The sequence below is a fragment of the Saimiri boliviensis genome, chromosome 1 (assembly GCF_048565385.1).
Source record: "Saimiri boliviensis isolate mSaiBol1 chromosome 1, mSaiBol1.pri, whole genome shotgun sequence".
Lineage (NCBI taxonomy): Eukaryota > Metazoa > Chordata > Mammalia > Primates > Cebidae > Saimiri > Saimiri boliviensis.
In genome coordinates this window covers 221,041,223-221,063,236 of record NC_133449.1, presented here as the reverse complement: position 1 = coordinate 221,063,236, position 22,014 = coordinate 221,041,223, and the positions used below count along the sequence as shown (strand labels likewise).

The window sequence follows — 22,014 nt, the reverse complement described above, 5'->3', positions numbered from 1 at the left end:
TGCCTCCTGGGTTCAAGCGATTCTCCTGCCTCAGCCTCCTGAGTAGTTGACTTACAGGCACCTGCCGCCATGCTCCGCTAATTTTTGTATTGTTAGTAGAGATGGGATTTCACCATGTTGGCCAGGCTGCTCTAGAACTCCTGACCTCAGGTAATCTGCCTGCCTCAGCTTCCCAAAGCGCTGAGATAACAAGCATGAGCCACCGCGTCTGGCTGAAATGAATTTGAAAGGCAATGTGATAAGGTACAGAGCCTAGAATAAAATTCCAGGTTTCCAGTCCAGACTGAGCCAATTGTGTGATCAAGTACAAGTCATGTAACTACTTTGATGACTGGTTTTCTCTCCTTATTTCCACATTCTGCTTCAAGCCTACTAACCTGTGAGGCTTCAAATCTTCAATTAAAGTTGTACTAACTTATTTTCAAAGAGGATAAAAATGTCAACAATTGTACAAATTATACAGGTTATAACTCTTCCAGAAGGAGATTTAAGATGCAATATACAAAATATCAGCTATGTGGTTGCAATGAGCAATGATAGAATTTAATTTTGTATATTTTCAGATGAGCTCATCCATGTTCTAGGTAAAAGCTAAACACAGAAAATAACATGGCCTCATGCTTAAGGGGAAATGTGTAATAGTATCCATAGGGGAAATGGAACGATCGAGACGTGGCTCTAACAGTGACCTTGCTTGCCAGGCCTTACCTGCCCACGTTCTCCTTCCTTTGGTCGTCTTCTTCTTCTGGGGGTATACTTTCACTGGCAAGGAGCATAAAGAGCTATGACAAAAAGAAACTGGTAAAGTAATAAAATACTGACCCAGTGGGCAAGGGAATGAATTCTATAACTATAGAAGGGTGTGTGGGAAAATATGTACAGACAGGAGATGAATAAAAAGAGGCACTGTGCATGTTACAAACTTGAACAGGAATTTTTAAAAACCTTATCGTCTCACTTTTTCCCTGCCTTATTTTTCTGGATAGATCTGACAGCTCAGAATTCCTCAGTGACTCTTTTTAAAATTTTCACGTATTTTTAGTTCATCTTTTTTTCACATCCTTTTGCAGTTTTTAAGCTCTCATCCTAACCTTAAAAAAAAAAGAAAGAAAGAAAGAAAGAAAGAAAAGAAAACCAAAGGAGAATCACAGGGCTGGGGCTTTCACGTAGCTCTCTATGTCAGAGGAGCCGCAACTTTTCTGCACTTGTTTCTCTTCGTCTGTGTAGGGGGCACAGCAATACCTGTCCCAACTATGAAATGATAACACGTGACTAGCAAGTGGGAGGACATGTGCAAACATTAACATCTTCAGTGGCATCATCACTATCTCTTCTCTCAAATCTCTCCTCAACTAGTTACAAGACTAGTTGCATTCCTTCAAGACCCTGGTCTTCTCATGCTTTTTCAGGGCTGCATCCTCTTACTTGCCCACCCTGTAAATATTATTTTGTCTGTGCTGCCATCCCATTTTATTTTTTCTGTTTCTCTCCTGCTTTTAGTTTAAATGAACTAATAGCTTATCAGTATCTACAGTCTCTGTATTAGTAATTTTTTAAAGCCACATATAATTCCATTCCTGTGTGAAATTAAAATGCCTATTCGAATTCTTTTTTTGTTTGTTTTGTTTTGTTTTGTTTTCGAGACAGAGTCTCCCTCTGTTGCCAGGCATCAGGCTGGAGTGTGGTGGCGGGATCTTGGCTCACTGCAACCTCCACCTCCTGGGTTCAGGCAATTCTCCTGCCTCAGCCTCCTGAGTAGCTGTGACTACAGGTGTGTTCCACCACACCCAGCTAACTTTTGTATTTTTTATTAGAGACAGGGTTTCACCATGTTGGCCAGGATGGTCTTGATCTCTTGACCTTGTGATATGCCTGCCTCGGCCCAAAGTGCTGGGATTACAGGCATGAGCCACTGTACCAGGCTAATTCTTAAATTGGAACCATGTAAAATTTTCTTTAAAACCCATTAAACATATTTACATCGTATTTTTAAAATTAAGCTTTCTTATTAATCATATTTACAAAGCGGAAAGCTTTATTTTAATATTCTTATATATTCACTATAGTTACTGACTTCCTCTTTGTTCTAACTGCCCTCTTTTGAAATTGCCCCTAAGAGAACACCGTCAGTGTTTACGGAAACAGAGTAGAATAAGGAGAACAAATTCCCCAAACTCCTAAGCATTTCTGTAGGAAACATGTCTCCTTCACACTGTCCACACCAACTCAGTATCACGAAAACATTTTTTTTTTTACTTTCATCTCTACAATGTGAAGAAAAAGTAAAAACTAAAAATTTGGTTCCCACATTCCTTCAAGAATATAAATTTTTTTTGTTGGATAAGGATCCTGAAAAACTTCCTACAACATAGTCCCTACTTTTCCTTGTTTAGCCCAGACTATCATTTTAAAGAAAGCAAATTAAACAAAGCAAATGGTGACACTGGACTGGAGTTCTGTGATGCAAAATTCTCGATCTCAGGGGATCTTTTAAATATGTCTTACCTAGTTGCTATTTATCATCAAACATACCCAAATGTTTGTAGTGTGTGAATATTTTAAAACGAACCTAGCATAGTGTCTGAACACAGAGTTAAGTCAATAGTTTGCAAACATCCCTTTGTTTCTTTATATGCATTTAGCTACTGCTATACCTTTTTCAATGAATGAAGTGGACCTGAGCACACACAATAAAGGAAAGCAAAAATTACCAGGTTTGGACTTTACTTCACAGCTGGAAAGATTCTGTTGAGGCTGCCAGCAGGGAATCTTGCGTATTAATACCCTACCTGGAAGAGCTGACATGTTGAAAATGAGATTAACACCTTCCTGTTTTACATTATCTAAGGCTAAAGTGTCATTTGCCTTATCAGGAAAAAAAATTTAATACTGAAATGATAGGGTTGCGAACAAGGTATAGTTTTGAGAAAATGTTAAAATATGAAGTAGGATTTTTGTAGTGGTGGTGGTGATTCTCTTGAGATAAATACCTTCTACAAATAAAAGCCAAAATTACATAAACACATGTAGCACAGCAACTCCTTTTCTCCTTTTCAGGCCAATGCTAATTGACACAGTAAATAACTTGTCAGACTGCTTAAGAAATAAAAATAAATAAATACACTATGTTGAAGAGTACTGATGCTTACGTATTTGTTGCCAGTTCACACTAGCCTAGAAACAGAAAAGCTAATATAAATGATTTATTCATTCAGATATAAGATAGCACTTTTTAATTCTCTCACTTCACAATTCATCTAGTTTTTTATTTACTAAAGATGAGCATTTAGATGAAAAAAATATTAAAAATTCTAATGTGAGGAAGCCTGAAAATCATTGTCATGTATAAGTGGAAGTGAGGTGGGAGAAGAGGGCCAGGAGTGGCTTGACATCTCCTTCATGCAGACATGCTCAAAACAGGCACTGGTGGCCTTTTCTCAGGCTCGGAAGGCTGAGATACCATCCATATGTACATCATCTTCAGTTGACAGAGTCACTCTGCTGTACCAGGCTCTCTTGTAGGAGTGGCAGAGAAACCAGAAAGTACAAATAAGTTCTTTGCGCTCCAGGCCTCCTGGTCTGGTGTGCAGACAGACGTCAACAGTGGCTAGAATATAAGACCAACTCCAGTGGGTGAGAGAGGAAAGACATAAACACCCTCACTAGGAGCTCTGGGGGAGGGAGAGTAACTCTTCTGGGAGGATCGGGGAAAATTTCCTAGAGGAGATGTGGTATAAGTTGGATCCCACATATGCGTAGGATTTTAACAGGTGAGAAAGAAAAATGGTGGAGAGGGCTTTCTAGATGGAATGGACCAATTTATTATATTTTGACACCACAATCACATAGAGAATTATGGTGAAATAGACACCCAAAATATATCAAAGGAAGATATGTTGTTATGGAGATTATAGTCAGTAATCCACTTTTCTGGTTTTTTTTTTGTTGTTGTTTGTTTTTTGTTTTTTTAATGAAACAGAGTCTTGCTCTGTTACCAGGCTAAAGTACAGTGGTGCGATCTCTGCTCACTGCAACCTCCACCTCCTGGCTTCAACTGATTCTCCTGCCTCAGCCTCCTGAGTAGCTGGGACTATAGGCACGCACCACCACACCCAGCTAATTTTTGTATTTTTAGTAGAGATGAGTTTCACCATGTTGGCAAAGATGGTCTCGATCTCTTGACCTCATGATCTGCCCACTTTGGCCTCGCAAAGTGCTGGGATTATAGATGTGAGCCACCTCGCCCAGCCTGTAATCCACTTTTAAAAAAACCAAACATGTATATTGAATATACAAGTCATAAGAAAGAGGAATAAAACCAGCCTTTATTCTGCTTGCTAAATGTCTACTATTCAAGTTTTAAGAATAACACACACTGGTAGCTATTGTTTCTATTCATTTCAGAGCTTCTAATTGCTGCTATGGGGTCTCAATGAGAAAGAAGGGAAGTAGGGAGGGGGCAATGAAAATGCATGAGATTTTCAGGAATGCCAACAATGTGAAGTTGGAATCCTACCTAACTACTTTTGTTCATCCTTCCAAAGGTGACAGTGGTCTGTTGTGTTCAAAGAGAGCTGGAAGAGGACAAGCAGTTTTGAGGTAGCACAAAGGAAGGCAACTTAATGCCTCCCTAAGGAGAAACCACACAGGCTGTACTGGTGGAGAGGATAATCATGGCAATAATAACAATAAAGAAGAGTGTAGAGGTGGGGAAGGAGTCCTGATAACTTGGAATGAGGTGGGAGGAAGAGGTGGAGGTAACCTTTGCAGGTGTTCAAGGAGGATTTGTAAGGCATGTAAAAATAAGGACAACTGAAGCTGTGAGGCGGGATACAGGAACATATCCAGTGAGCTCCCAGGAATAATGGAGAGCACACATTGCATCATCAGGATCACTGAGACCCGAATCCTCTGGGGAAGTCATGTCTTTTTTGTACTAGATGTTTTGAAGCTTGTGCTGGGGCGGTGGTGAGGAGGGGAGAGTAGAAGGGGAGGGGAAAATCACTGGGAAAAATTAAGCAGTCTGAAAGGAGGGTAAGATTATGAAGATAAATGTTTACATCTCTGCTGCATTGTATCTCTTGAAATGAAACTATTTTTGAATAGTGCTGCATCTGTACTGTAAGAACGTGGGCATTGTGAACAAATTGACTGTCTCAGATGATTTGACACATTTTGATTTCTGCTTAGGAAAATATCTGTTAATCCTATTAGATAGAGAAGGAGAGGGTCCTGAGCAGGAATGCAAAAGATCAAATCCTTCCCCATCTTGTGCACACTCTCCCAATGCCAAGGTCTTAAATTCTCAGCTATGTCCAAAAGACCCCATGCCTCATCCGTGACCTGCTTGGCGTTACAGCAAAATCTCTTCTTCTCCACCTTCACATATTTGCCTGGCACTAGCTAAAATCATGACAAAACTGGATGGCTGCCCTCTTTTTTCTGGCAAGCTAAAGCAGAAAAGAGATCTTATTTTATGGTTTCCTCCTCATGTAACTTTGCTTCCTTTCTTCCATCCTTCTTCCTATTCATTTCTTCCTTCTCCCTCTCTCTCTCTCTCTCTCTTTTTTTTTTTTTTTGGTCTTCTTTATGTGGTTTGCTGTTTGCTAATATCCAACTCCAGACCATTCTTTGTGTTTGGCAAAGGAAGCAGTTTTATTGTTTGGTAACTCCAGGGGGGATATAGTGTCTATGATGTTGTCTGGGCCAAACCTCCCCCAGGAAGGTTAACTACCTCTACCCTACTCTCAAAAGGGAAAGGATGGCAACCACACACTTGAGCACCAGCCATTATCTCTCGGAAGAAAGTGGATCTGTTCCTGCCCAGAAGTACCTTTTCTTCCAACAATGGTGTAACTCAGTATTGCAATGCAATTAATTTACTGGGACCTGGACCAGTTATCTGGAATCTGAATCTATAGAGTGCACATTAAGAATGGGAGAAACAGAAGACAATTTTTTTTTTTCCTAACTACTTTCTGAGAAAAGGTTCTTCTTGAAGCAACACCCAAGTCTGATCAAAGGGTCTGTTCATCTGTCTCAAGAGCCAACGCTGAAGCCCAGCATGGAGCTAAAAATATGCACTCACAGTCCTAGAAAATTGTATTCATTAAACTCTACCTACAGGTCCTCACCCAGAATCTGCTCCGTGCCAAAGCAGCGTGCCGCTGTTAATCCTCCTTTATAGATTAGGCAGTAAAATAAAGAGGGTGGGGCTGAAATGCAGGGGAAGTCTGCACACATGTTTGGAAAAGAAGAAAAGGAACAGCACAGGGAATTCTTGTTCTCTCCTTCATGTTCTGAGTTGCCAGGGTTGTCCAGACACCACCGAGAGACACAGGGCTTTTTAGCGTTTACTGTATTTTCACTTCCACCGGGTAAGTGCTACATGTAAAATGGGAATTTAGAGACAAGATCAAATAAATGCGTTTCATATTGTGGCACACTGCTATTTTTGGATTCCCCTCCTTCTTTGTGTGTTAAGAAGGAAATAATAATAATCATAGCTGACATTATTGAGCATTTACTATGTGCCAAGCACTGTGGTAAGTTGTTATTAACATAATCTCATTTTATTCTTGGAGATCTCTGAGCTAGGTGCTTGGGTTGCCACCGTTTTGCAGATGATGACATTACAGTTTAGAAAGGCAAAGGAACTCGAGCAAATAGGTGGCAAAGCTGGGATTTGAACCCCAAGCTTCCAAAGCCTTGCTCTTAACATCTATGCCATAAATATGCCATCTCTAAATACTTCCCTTAAAAGTATGTTTTCTGGTTTTCATTTATGATTTTGGTGACGGCTCCTTAATAATAGTTCTGCGATTATCTTAATCTTTACCATTTTCTGCAATCAAGTGATGTTGTTCCTTGGAAGCCAGAAGTATGTGCTTCCTCACCTTTGTATTCCCTGCAGTTCTTAAAGCAAAGTGTCTTGCACAGAACAGGAGCTAAGTAATTATTTGTTGAAATGCACTTTACATTATCTCTGTATCTAAATAAAAACCATCTAAACAAGTCCACTTCCCAAACATTGGGGTTTTCCTTCTCTTTGTAGCCATCCCTTTATTCTTGTTTTGTTTTCGAAAGGTTGGTTTTGAACTGGAGGGACATTGCAGTTGTCTTGTCACTTAGCGGGATTTGAAAGTGAGAGTCTGTGTAGTGTTTTAGCCTGCCCTCAGCAATCAGGCCTCACACTCGCGAGGCTCTGATTGTAGGAGTTGCCTTATTTGCATTGATGAGGATGAGCCAGCTGCTAGAGCATACAGAACTGCACCTGACACAATCACCGAGTTCAGGATTAGCACGGGGAGTCAGGAATCCACTGCGCTGGCTGCGTGGCAATCTCAGCCCTACATTAGAGTCACTCATGCAAAATGACCCAAATTTGCAATGAGCACAATTAGCAATCCAAAGATGCATGTTAATTTGGGGGCCTGATACTTTCTTACATTTCCCTAAATTAAAAATAATAAATACACTCTTTCCTAGGCAAGTCTGGGCATGAAAACAATTCAGGGGATTATGAGTTTTTTTAAAATGTGCAAACCCAGAAAATGTGGATTTCTTTGGGTAGCTAGCCACCACCTCCTCACCCCCAAGTATTAAGTTTGGCATCAAATAGGGTAAGAGCTTTGTGGTATCATGCCCCTTTTTCAATCAGTAGAAAACAGCTATTTATAAGGATAAAAATAACAATAGCTATAATAGGCAGAAGAAAAATTTAAGCATTAAAGAAAGGATGTGATATTTTATATTATGTATTAATATTTCTGAGACTATGTTTGGGTCACACAGAATCACAGATATACTCAACTATTTCAGGATTTACTAAAAGTACAAGAGATTGTGTTGAATTTTTATTAAATAGAGTTTATAAATCAAATGGAACATTCTCCAACTCTGGGCTGTGTTTCCATAGGTTTACAATCTATAGGTATTGAAATGCTCACCTATATTTTAGGAAATAAAAACCACAACATTTTGCAAAGATTGAATAAATGATCATTCGAAGCAAAAGCATGCAGTTCAAAAGCTAAACCTCCCATTGGAGAACAGAAAATTTAATGAGCTTTTAATGGAATGCAATGCTCAGAGTAGTAAATTATTTGTTAGTTGACGATGCAATCAGCATGCTGATTAAGGTTGCTTGGTTTTTTACTAAACATTAACTGAATGAAAACGGGTAGTCCTTGTTCTGCTTGGGGGGCTTTAAGGAAGCAAATGGACTTTCAGAACAGAGATTGTCAATAAAGGTGAGTGCACTCCAGGTGTCATTTGAATATGATGATAAAATACTAGTGATAAATATTTAAAAGCATTTTAAATCCACAATGTTCGCCTAGGGTATTATGGACTCTGTTTAAAGAAACAGTGGGCCTTAGCAGGCCTAACAACAATCCCTCTATCTCTCTCTAGAAAGAAATATCTAGATCTGCTTTCTTTTATTGCAAAAGAAAAAAGAGGGGTGGGTATGCTTTGAAAATATGAACCAGCATGGATGCAGAGACCAGGAACGTTTGGGAGTTTGGAATGTAAACCTAAAGAGAGACAAAAAGGACAAAAATCAAAACAAAGAAAAAATATTCTGACAGCAAATAAAAGAGACATCTGTTTCTCTGGATAGATTAAGATAAAAATTTAATTAAGCAGTTTCAGTATTCCAATGTTTAAAAATAATTGCTATTAGAGAATATATATTTAAATTTACAAATGATGGCATTCTGAGGGCAAGAAATATTGTGATATTGGAGTTATATTCTGTCTAGTTTAGAGGTTCTGAAAAGGAACAAAAGAAAAAGAACAGAACTTGGAAATACATCATGTAATGCTTACTTTTGTTAGGTTGTTGATACAGAATTTATTTTTAAAATCATTTACTATATATTAATCGATATGTATATTAGTCATAAATTATTGTTTCTGAGAGAGATTTTGTTACTGTTTAAATTGCCAGATTTATTTCTGTCCCAAAAGAAGGGTTTTTGTTTGTTTTTCTCCCTACCAATTGAAGAATCGTGGGTTTGTAGGTTAATTTTCTTTGAACAGCTACAAAGTTTTTTTTTTCTATAAATCCCAATTAGTTTCATCATCGGTGATTCTCTGGCAATGATCAGGTACCCTTAAAATCCGATAAATAACTACCTCTCACTTTTAACTATTCCTGTTTATGACCCAAGAGGTTAAAAGCCTTTGACTGGCATTTGACTTCTGACCTCATATAAATGTTATCTTATCAGTTCCTGCTTGTTAACTTGTATTGAGTGCTTGTCCCTGATGGCTTTTAGATAAAGGGTTGTGGGGTTTTTCCTTTTTTTTTTTTTTTTTTTTTTTTAAATATATTTCCTACAGGAACTAAACCATTTGCTTTGTTCTTTGCCTAGTGCAGTCAAATCTGCACAGTAAGCTGCTATCAATCTGTGAGAAAGAGCCAAATATACTTTTATTTATTTCCTACATTATTTTTAGTTTAGCTTTATGGATGGGATTTTATGATAGAAAATATATTTATTATAATTCATAGTGATAATTACTAGTGATCTTAATGTTTTAACATGTTTGTCAGGAAGCTGGTTAGCTTAGTATTTTCTCTTTTAAAAAATATCAAAAATTAAAAAAAAAAAATTAGTTTTGCATTTTGCACCAGCATGAGTTAGAGAGATAATTTATGGAAATCTTGTCTCCCCAGACTTCAGAAGTCTGGCTAATGAGAGAGTCATCAGTAAGATATATCTTTTTTAAAACATCGAATCCAGACCATGAAGAGTGAATTTTCTAACCTTTGGGGAGAAAGGTGGTGGCCTGGCGCCTTCCTCTGCCCTTCTGTCTGAAGAATTAAGAATGATTTTGGCCTTTTATTCCATTAGCAGCTGTGTGTGTTGTTCACACATTCAAGTGTGTATGTGTGTGAGTCCAGTCACTACATACAAACCTAAATACATTTGAATGTTTGCATTTTAATCTCTTTCCATACCTCGATGGCATCATGAGGGTATTCTAGGCAGATGTTGGTGCCTCAGAGACTGCCTCATTTGCAAATGACCTACAATGTGATTTCTAAACAAAATATTACATTAATTTTCATGTGGAAAGCAGGCAGTAAGGAGGGGGAAGAAGGAAGAGGCAGCCATCTTGGAGTCGTTTTGCCTTTTAGCCTCATTCTTTCGCCTCCTAAGGCTCGACAGTTAGAATATTATCTTTATTTTTAATTGGCCCTCAACATAAAGCAAGAGGCATATACAAGAGACCTTTGTATTCATGTTTGGTATAGAAGAAAAGTTGTAACCTCTTTGGACTTTAAATAATAACTGCTACTATAGACAAACTATGCCTATTATTCTCTAACCTTCTAAATAAATATACATATAAATGAAGCATATGCCACAGCTTGTAAGAGACCTGTACAAAACTTATTAAGGGAAACAAACGTCTATTTGGACCATTCATCTACTGCTATCTAAAGAATTAATATGTCAGTAAAGTTATCTGCCCTCCCTCCTCCCCATTCTTTCTTTTCTCCCCAAACAACACTCACTCACACACAAACACACGCATTCAGACACCCCCACTATGGAGAAAAGGCAAGCCTGGAAACTTTTCTTTAAAACAGGAATTCCCTTTCTCTTAGATCATAGGAATTAAGAAAGAATTTTTTTAAAAAAAAGTTTAAAAAGCTTTTACTTTTTATTTTATTTTAATTTTCTGTGTGTGGAGAGCTGCAATGGCTCCATAATGTCCCAATCCTGCTTTCATCACGCTCATATTCTGGCAACACACAGGTTTAATGCAATTTGTCCTAACTTTTCATTTCAACCATTGCTTTTCTGAAAGTGGCCAGAGTTTAAAGACTGCAAAAGCAGAGGGAAAAGAAATACCACGGCAGGGGGAAAAAACAAACCAACCCCCAAACTGGTGCTGGTATTCAGTGCATTGACACATTCTCAAATGTTTTCTCTGTAGTTATAACACAAAAGCGCTTTCTTCCCTGTTTTGATGTGTTAAAGACGGAAAGAGAGAGGACACTTCTACGTGGTAAAATAAGTATTTGGAAAGCACAGGGAAAGTATTTCTCCTTTGAATGTCTAGAATGTATCAATAACGTGTAGATACTCTACCATTTAATGTTAATTAAATTTTTAAAAATGGAAAAGAGATGAAAAGTTAAATTTAGGCACATTGTCTCTCAACTTTCAGCTATCAATGTTGCCTCTGTTTTGTGCAATTAGAAGTGCATCCAAAGCCAGTCACTTTCCTGTCTCTAAAATAGGGATAACAAGAACGCTCAGTCCCCCTGAGAAGGGTGTGAGTGGATCAATAATACATTATTGTCGAATTCTGATATTAGGCAGAAGAAACCATAAACCTTTATTCCTGTAATGTCAGAAATCTGAACTAATTTTCCTAGGCAATACTATTTGCAGATTGTTTTACTGGGTGAAACAAATAAGGATTTGAAAGACAAATGATGACCTGATTCTTAAACACTGTCTCCTATCTAGGACCAAATTCTCTGAGTTGAATCCCAGAGTCCTTTACAATTGTACTGTGTACCCTGGCTTTTTTTAAAAAACATTTTAAAATGTAAGCCAGATAATTTCAAAACTGAGGAAAGTTATGCTACCATTTTTATTTATATCTAACTCATGTTTTAATATACGGTCATAAGTTTTAGAATACCTAGAGTAGAAAGAAGTGTTTACTTAAACCAGTTTCTATATCAGTAAAAACTAACTCCCTCAGGACATTTTTGATGTAATCATTTTAAATCATTGTAATTAGAAGAACAATAAGATGACGAGAAATCAAGGCCCTCGGTTTTTCTGTATGGCTGTATCATCCAGCTTCATAAAGTTACTTAATGATGTATTTTAAAATATCATTTATATGATTGTAAACTTACCCTAGTTATATACTTAGAAATGTAGTCCATTTCATTTCTTCCTATTCTTTGCCTCAAAAATCAAACCTGCTCTGTTTGGAAAAAGCTGAGGCTTCTGTGCTATCATGGACCTTTCTGTAGTTCAGCAAGGAAGTTGAGGTCATAGAGTCAAAAATATCAAAATTTTCAGGACTCCAGTGATTGCTGTAAGGTTTTATCCTTTCCTTTGTGAAGGCTGATGCAGATGGATTTCTAATTTCCTTTGGTTACTGTCCTCTTGTCTGTGTGTTTTCTTTATTTGTATAAATTTCATTGTCCTTTCTATAAGAATGTTTGAGCACACTCTCCCTGATAGATTCTCATTCTCACTCCTCTCAGCTTGTTTGAGGTTTAGAATGGGGGTGCTTTTCCTTATTTTAAAAGCTTTGTAATTTAGACTCCAAGAGCCAGAACTGCTTTTCTATCCATCTGGACCTGCTCAAAGGTCACACTCAAGATCATAACCCATGTTCACTTCCTTCTTATGGGAAAATGATGAAATAATATCCACAGGCATCCTATACTAGGGGCATGGCCTGGACACACACCTTGCCCTCTTCCCCTGGCCTCGTCTGCCCTGAAGAATAAATGCATCCATCCCCAAAGTTGATGCTTCGAAGTGACCAGTCAGATGCTAGCAGGTCAGCTGGCTATCCTCTTGGCCAGAGTCCATAAATTAGAGAAATGTTGGTGTGGTTGAAAGAGGAAGGTAGTCCAGCCCAAGGGAAGCAATGTAAATCTCTCCTGGAGCTTTGTTCCCAGTAGGGAGTGGGGGTGAGAGTTGGGGTAGCTCAGGGCTGCGGGCTGTTATTGATGCCCTGGCCCTCCTGCAGTGGGTGCTAACTTGTTGTGTGTGAGAGCTGCCACCATTTTTCCCAAACATCGGGCTCTTGGAAAAGTCAAGCACAGTTGAGCCCTGATTTTCATTTAATAGTCAAAACCAAGATGCATTTGGGCTATGATGATAGGACAGCTCCCTTGAAAAGATTATTTGAACTACAAAGGCATTCATTTAGGGCTAGCAATGTTGCAAAAGGGCCCGCTAGAAATTAGCAGCCTGTCCTGGTATTTGGAGAGCAAGAGTGACAACTTATTGGAAGTTCTCAAGGAATCATTTATATTTCACACTCCACTAGGCAGCTGATTTGAGATTGTCTGTTAGCATAACAAAGGCTCTGAGCCTGTGAACTTCAGAAACCTTTCGACCTCTTAGCTGCTGGCATGAATAGCCCCCAGTCCTGCCTATAGAGATCTCCCAAAGCTCCCCTGTTCGTGGCTAAATTGTTAATCAGGGTAATTTAATATAGTTTTCAATATGCCTCATCTCTTATTGGGAAAGGTATTCACAGCTTCCCTACCCCTGAAAAAAAAAAGTTCTTTTATTCAAGTGTGAGAGGGGCAGCTGCAGACAGACCCCCACCCCTTGCTTCTCCCCCCACTCCTTCACAGCAGCAATATTCTGAGCAGCCACCATAGAGAAGGGCCAGAAAGAGAAACTCAGAACGACGATTCGATCCCCTGGCATGCACTCCACCCTGAACCTGAAACTCCAGCCTATTTATGCTGGGAACCGCCAAAACAAAAACCCAAGGATCAGCCATAACTACTAAAACCTCAAAACCTCAGAGTCACACACACACACGCACACACACACACACACACACACATGCCACACCCCCTTCTCCGCCCTCCCTTCACCACCACTCTTCCCCTCCCCCCTCATCTCCCAACTAAGCTTCTCTCGTGGTTCTGGACCAAACGCACCAGACCCCAAGGACTGCTAATTTTCATTTCTCTCACTCTGTCCAGGCAGCCCACACCGTCCTGCACGCTCCTTCACAGAGTAACACTCGGCCTGGCCCCTGCTTCCACTCCCGGTGTCATATACACTTGCTCTCGCTTGCTCCCTCGCACACTATCAATTCACATGCACATTAGTTAGCTGAAAAGAGCCGAAGCACAAATATATTCATTTTAATCCAGTTAAGACCTAAGAGGTCTCATAGGATATTATTCAATAGTTTGAAAACTAAGTATAAAACTCAGATTTTGCTACACTGTTTCATCTCACAGAGGCCTACAGTATGTCTTTCTTTCACTTTACACCATGTACGTATACTAAAATAAAATAAAATAAAACCACATAAAAGAACAATCCCAAGCAAAGTACCCAGCTTCAGGCAGGCACTATGCTCAAATATTATTATGTTATCTTTTAAATGGCTGTTTCTAGTACCCATGTGCGCGTTCAGAATAGCAATTTTATACAAAGAAGGAAAAAGTATGAAGTCACTAATTATATTTTTTAAAATTAAAAATGGAAGGATACAATCTCTTAAACTTATTTTCTCTTTCTTTTCCGTGTGAGGGTTTTAAGGCATCTCTAAAGCATATATGAGTGCTTCTGGGTTGCTTTGGTGGTGGTTTTCTGTGTAATTGGTGCTCTGTCTTTGTGCGAGTTGAGACTCTATGTCTTCCTTCTTTCTGGAACAGCCATTTCTCGCTTGTGCCCCGTTTGGATTGGTGTGTTTGTCTCTCAGCCTCCTGAAGTTGGATAAAGGCAGAATGTAGTGCCTGAAGTATTTTCTTTGATTTTTCTCTAGTTATAGTTGTCCCTGATGGGGGTTGGGAGATTTCGTCTCTCACTTGGGTTCCTAGTCTAGAATCTCAAAACTACTGGCAGGTTGGAGAGACCAATTTCTATTTACAGCATCAAGGAAAGAATTATTAAACCTCCAAAATTAGAAGTACAAATATAGACTTATACTTAATAAAATAACACAAAACAGCCCAGCTTCTTTCCCAAAATAATTTTTCTTGGAATTAAAAAAAATTAAAAAAATAGGTTTACTCCTCAATTTGAATATCTAAACAATGCCTAAAGGTGACATGTTAAAACAGAAAATAAAGTAAATGTATCTGGTGGTTATATTATATGGTAATCCTAAAGTCCGCATTTTCCTCTAAAAAAAAAAAAAAAAAAAAAGGAATCTGACAGTTTTAATTTCAACGTTGTGGAAGTTTTTAGATTATAAATGTTTTTGCCAATAATCTGTGTATTATTCATTTTAATGATGTGGTTTATTCTATTTTGTAAGTGGTGATTTTCATTTTCTTAGTGTTTTAAACCAAAATATTTTTAAAATATTAATAGTTATTATAAATTGGTGAGTAACTATGGCTGATTTCTTTTTTAAAAGTCCAATAATATGAAATTGTTCATATATAAATATCACAAATTTAATTTTCAGAAGGTGTTTACAGGAAGAAAAAAATATGGCTTTAAACCCAAGAAGGAAAAAATATACAATTTGCATTTTTTCAATCTTTTTCCTTAACATTTTTTTCATTAGACTTTTTCCTCATTAGAATTTATGATCCATGTCGATCATTACACTTTCACATCTCTGATTTCCCTTAAATTTTCTGACAGAGGTTAATAAATACAAAAGAGTAAAAAGGACTATTTGCTTTCATCTAAGGAGCTCAGTATTTTCAGATTATTTGTATTTGCATTGAAATATTTTCCATGTTCTTAATTTAAATGATTAAAATTTGACTGAAGTTAATTTTATTTAGAGTTAAGATGTAACAGGGTTTTTTTTTTTTTTTTTTAAGGGATTAAACAATGTGATTTTGCTAAATTATAACATTTTATTTGGCTTGAGCCATCTAACACCCTCTCCAACATGGCACAGTTTGGGCTTATATTTGTGGAACAAGAAGGGTTGGGGGGAGAAGGATGTATATTTGGAATGGTGTTTGACAGGGAGAATGAACGCAGACACCAGAACAATTATATTACAATCCCGTTGGGAATGCCAGCACCAAATTTAGCCAGACTGATGGGGTACTGTCTAGACGGCCCCTTTTGTGTATCAGCTGTTTTTTCCCTGCTTTATTGCACTGCCTGAATGTGTGAGTTGAACATGCATATGGATCCCAAGCATAACCATTCCTGCAACCATACATTGCTATTAAACTTCCTTTCATTTGGCTGAGAATCAAAGGTTGTATATTCCTACTATATTCCCTTTACAATATTTTGTAATTAAAATGCAGCTTCCAGATTAGTGGCTTAACAAAGGTCATAAGACAAAGTAGAAGGTGCCTAGGCTCTTTCTTTATATGAAAAAAAAAATGTACAAATGAACTAGGTAAACATTTCTATCTTCTTAACCATGTCCACCTCTTTTCTATATAAGTTAAAAAAAAAAAAAAGAAAAGAAAAGAATTAAAACAATGAGAGGAAAGAGGCATAGTACATGTAAATTACCACCTTTCCTTTTGAAAAGGGCAAAGGATAGAAAGAAAGAATATTTATTTAATGTTTACAATGTAATTAATGGCAGTGTGTGTGGTTTTCCTTTTTTTTTCTTTCCCCGTCTTTATTTGGTAAACAAAATGGAGTTCAGTAATCAGTTCTTGTGAAGTCTTAGAAATAGATTTTCAAACTCTTTTAAATACATGCTTACACAATTGCCTTTGTGTTGATGAGCATATAGGAAATCCTAGAGACATTTCAGATCTGGGCAACTGTCAGGATTTTGTTTTGTTTGTCAAGATGGTGCAGGAAGGGTAGGGCTTACTTATATATGAATGCAGTATCCACATAAAACATTCATTGTTCAAAGGAGCAGAAATGCACCCCTAAATAGGATGTGCACTCCAGCGATGGGTACTAAGGTTGGATGCCTTTGCTAACAACCAAGAATTTGAAACGAACTCAAATTCATTATTCCAATTAGAAAGTGAGAAATAGAATAATGCATTAATGCTAATGAATGTAGGTATCAGATCCGCCTCTTTCTGTAAAAGGTTATCGGCAACTTTTGTCTACAGTCACCAAAAATTGAAAGGTATGAGAAATTGGAGTCCCACAGGATGTAAGTCATTATAAATAAAATTATTGTCTTGTAGTAGGATCAAAAGTGAATCCACTGTTTCAGGAAAGAGGATTCCACATTTCATAGCACAAATAACTTTTGTTAATATGTACACACAAACTTTGTTTGGAAAAGGAATTCTACTTTTCCTTTGCTGAAATTGTTTTCCCTTAGCAAAGAGAGGAGGCAACAGTTTTACCATAAAAAAAAAAAATCAAAGTTAAATGTGATAAAAAATGTTTGCAGTTACATTCTTCTCTCATGCATCAAATTTTGTCTACTAAATGGTGGAATTCAGATTTTTTAAATAATAATTTTCAATGCTTTACTGCTAAAATTTAATAACTACCATCTACCATGGATAATGAAGATTTTATTCATTTTTTGAGAACTGAGTATTAAAGAGAGGTCTGTAGAAAAGAGAAATTGAGTTGTATTCTCAATTTTATTGAACAGGATAAGACAAGAAGCGATCTATTTTTTGGTTTCAAACATTATATCAGCAAATCAACAATCATAAAATATGAACAGTGACACAGGATTGGGGAAATTCCCTGTCTAAAAGAGAGGATGAGATTGAACAACTGACATTAAGCATGGAGACCTTGAGTAGGCACTTGTAGGCATTGGTATTAGCAATGTCTGAGGCCTAACTTTGGTACGACTGGGAAAAAAAATATAACCAAAGGCAGGGGCAGACAGCAAAAGAAACCAAGACTGAGAAATAGAGAAAGCAAGAGGAAAATGGTGGTGGGTGGGTGGGTTGGGGGTGGGTGGCACGCAGGGGTAGTGAGGGAGAAAGAAAGAAAAGGGGAGCAGAGAATGAATATTCTAAGCATTGTTTTAATCTAAAACAGAGACGCTTCCAGGAGAATGAATTTCAATGGAGCTGAGCCAAAAATAATTATAGAGATTTTCTTGTTTTGTTTTGTGAATGAAGAGCATCTCTTTTCTCTGGAGATGCGAGAGTGAGAAAGAACCAGAGCCAAGAGATTGAAGTGATGCCCCTCTGCCCCTTTACTTCCACACACCACAGTGGCAGACCTTTCTTTCTTCCCTTTTCCAAAAGCTATTGGCACCGAATTGTGCTAGGAAGAGAGGGACGTGGCAGCAGCCCTCAAACCTTAGCTGGATTTTCTATTCTAACAATAGCTTGTTTACTTGATAAGGCTGAAGTATTGAAATTGGAAGCAAGATTGGGATAGGGGGGCAGGGATACATATTTTAGGTTCTAGAAATAAAATTGAGCTATTTACAACTAAAAATATTCCCCTATTTGAGATACTTGAAAATTCCTTTGGGGTTTGTTTTACCAATTACATTTGTTTCCTTGTTTTTCATCATCAATAGCAAGCCACTAAAGGAAATAAAGTATTCTCTCAATTTTCCTCCATTTTCTCTGTGATGTAAAATCTTTATCTTGGAACCTTTTTTACAGGGAAAAATTGTCATTTGTTAAAACAGCTTGAGCTATGACTGAATTGTTGTGAAAGCAATATTATATACTCTTCATGAAAGCAGGAATAAAAGGCTTCATACTAATAGGAAATACACAGGATTGGAGGAGAAACCCACTAACATTAATAGACTTTTGTGACAGAGTAATCATAAACAACTCAGAATTAATACCTAAAGACTATTAATTTTCTTAAGTTAAATTGACTTACGTAAAAGTCACACCAGTAAGTACTGTCAGAACCTGAATATTCTCTCCAAATCTCTTATTTTAGGTGTTCTGTTGTGTTAAAAGACCTTGTTGTCATTTTTATCATTCAGAGATATTAATTCTACAAGTAGGTTTAAGGTATCATTTTTGTCTTTGTGTCACCTGAGTTTTTTTTTTTTTTAAAAGCAATATATTTCAGAAACTTAAGAACCAGTTCCTCTACATCATATTTTACAACTTGTAAAAATTAACATTTATTCTTATAAATATTTGACCCACTAAGTTTTAACAATTTAGTGACCCGGTAGAAGAATAGCAGAAAGAGCTGTAAACTTAATGGCTTAACACCAAAACGACCTTGATATGAATTAAAAACAAGAAAAAGTACTTATGTTATATTTGTAGTCAAGATTATCGATAGGCTTAAGGACAAACCTCCCAGAAAGTAGCAAAACTAGATATATTTTCCTTTAAAAGTTTTACATCTTAAAATTGTTCCTGTTTTTCTGTCAAGAACTATTAACATACAGAGTAGTTTAGCAGTAAAGATATATGATTTTATTACAGATACTTTTTTTATTTTTTAAATATGAAAAATGTCTTCATGTACATGGGACTTTATTTAGGGATTTCCAAACATGTCTTAAATGTCACTGTGAATATATTGTGTAAATCTGTGAATATGAGCTTTATGAATCCACATTTAATTTAATTAATCATATTGATTCACTTGACATTTTTCTCTTCCTGAATCCCTCCTCCCCACTTTTTTTCATCTCTCTATTAAAAGCATTTCTTTCACAGTGGTAGACTAATTTTTGAAGCAGATTTCACAAAATAAAACTGACAATGGTTTCTGAAGACCTTTTAAAAGCATTCAACTTAGATTTTTTTTAGAAGTGGTTAAATGAATATTTAAGATTCAAAGTACTTAATCACACTAATCTTAATATTATATTTAAAAACCCAGTCCCCCAAATGAGTAGATTGACTTTTTAAAGATAATAATTATTAATATTAAATAACCAGAATAATCACAACTATGCTGTAAGACAAAATAAATGTATGAAGTTAGCAACAAATATCTATTTTTCCAAGTTTTAAAATAAAACATTACCTTTTAAAAAATAAAATAGCTTGCAAAATAGCAACAGATTTTATAATATTTTTTCATCAAAAACCTCAATAGATACAATTTCATAATTTATGTTTGGTTATATTACATCATTAAAATTGCTAAGAGAAAATGTTAGTCTGCTAAAACATTTAGAATATGGTATATAATAATTTGTTATTAATGGCAATGTAATACATCTCACTAACATATATATTTATTATCAAGCTCTACAACTGATTAGAAAATGAGGAAATAAAGGTAGATTTACAATGAATAAATGTCCCAAAGATATTAATGATAAGAACTAAGCAAAAATGAATACAGAGTCTTTTGTTTATGCACCAAGGATTCTATATTTCACAAAAGTAAATAGATATATGTATACAGGTATGTGCAATATAGATAGATTTGTTGTTTTCTTAAACACTGATCATCGTAGAATAAAATGGGTTTTTAAAAGTTCTATCTTGACCAATTCTTTTCTAGCCCCAAATTACTAAATCAGTTTTAGAGTTTAGTAACTCCAAGTACTAAACGCAGAAAAGTTGCATTTCACTTGAAACAACCATGGAAATTGCCCCAAAGGTAGTCTTATTTGTTTGCTCTTTTCATTTTGTAGTTGTATGGAGTCCAGTATATGGCTGTAGGGAGCAGGAAGTAGCAAGAAGCAATTGAAAGGATTAGGATGGAAACTTCCTCGAGCTTCACGGGCCTGTTTGCTGGCCACAGATGCCATTATGGTATACAGATAAGATATGCTTAATATTAAGACTTTAAAAAGAGCCTCCACACTCCTGAAAATTCAGAGGCAAAGCTGAACCTCTTTCTTTAGACCATATACTTCATTCCCGTTGGCCCAGGAAGCCTGGCTAAAGATAGCCTCATCCAGCTCACACGCTTGGGTTTTGTCATCTCATGTCATAACCTCCACATTCCTTAAATGTAGTTTTAAAATGTGTTAAACGAAAATGCTGATATAAGCCTAAATGTGGCTGTACTTGCTGTTTCTGCTCTAACTTCATTCATGGTAGTGGATTTAGTTAAAAGGCCCAGAACAGCCATGCTTAACAGTAAGGAAGCAAAATCCTCTTGGCTTCAATGAGGGTTAGGTGTATATAAGAGCAGAATGAACACTGTAGATGTTTGAGATAAATACCTTCTGTGGAAATGTACACATTTCACTGATGTCCTCTCTAATGTATAGAAAAATATGCTGCATTATAAATAAAGCCCTGTTTGCTTTTTCCTCTATATTAAATGCTATTTTATATATCTTGAACACTTGGAATATGCAGTAACATTTATGATAGTAATAGCTGACACCAAATAAGAACGGTTAGTGATCCTTGGTGTCTATTTAATCATAATCAAGGACTACCTGGTAAGCATTAAGTGACAATAAAGGGTATTCTTTCTAAAATATTAGATGAATTGGTAATAGAGAAAATGGTCACTTAGACAGAAAAGTCAACAGAAAATAGCAGTAATTATATGTGCCTTATACATGAGCATACTGTATTACGCTCAATGTGCCATTGTACAATGTGCTATTAAGAAAAAAAAATATGGTACCTCTCTTTGGTGATACAGCTGCATTTGGAAGTTTCCCAGAGCATAACATTTAGCTTTTCCAAATGCTTTTTTGGGGGAATTTCCCCTCCCAGTTCAAAACTGGTTTTCATCACACAACTGCATAATTATTTTTCTGCAACTAACTATAATTACTTGTTTTGTGCACCTCTACTAGAGTGATTCAGTGTTTGCAGTTCTACCTCATAAAATGTATCTGCGTTAGAGGCATGTGAAAAGGAGTATTGACCTATATAATATATTGCTATATTGGTAGGGGCACACAGCTCTAATTCTTTGTAAATGGCACAAAAGTCTATACTGCTTTGCGTTTTCCTTTTTGAATGCTATTTGAGTTTTCTGACTAAAGCATAAAACTGGAGGTATCTGAAGACAAGAAACTCCACAACATAGAAATTATTTAGTACACAAAGAGACTCCCTCTCGTATAGATGTATAATGGGAAACTGAATAAAAAAGGCTGTTGGAGGGATTTGTTGATAGTGACATCATAGAAAACTCTGGAATCAGTGACTGCGAGATTTGTCAAGCCAGAAAATCAAACACAGATTTTTAAATCATTCAAGAGTATCTAATCATTTTATGTCATTCACAAAGCTCTCCACAAATAAAAATGAAAATTAAGTAAAGCCCCTCCTGCCAATTTTCTTTTATCTACAAGTTGTTCTCTTTGTCTTTTCCTTCCAACTCCTATTTGTCTATCGTTCTTTTCTCTTTCAAGTTCTCTTTAATCCTTGCTTTTCCATGTCCCGCCTTAGTCTTACTCCTTAGTGATGCTGATAAAAATAAAGACTATTTAAAACAGATGAGTCAAGGCCAAAACATAAATGACTGATGTGTG

At 36.7% G+C, this 22,014-nt stretch overlaps 1 long non-coding RNA gene across 2 annotated transcripts in view; it reads left to right on the top strand.

Annotated features, from left to right (window-relative positions):
* Positions 1 to 8,105: 8,105 nt before the first annotated feature.
* LOC141580843 (uncharacterized) overlaps positions 8,106 to 22,014 on the top strand; it is a 43,629-nt gene continuing 29,720 nt past the window's right edge. Inside the window, exon 1 of one of the 2 annotated variants that reach the window (XR_012513224.1) lies at positions 8,106 to 8,252. This is a non-coding gene — a long non-coding RNA (uncharacterized LOC141580843). The remainder of the gene's footprint in view (positions 8,253 to 22,014) is intronic. The other variant, XR_012513219.1, reaches the window with a different exon arrangement.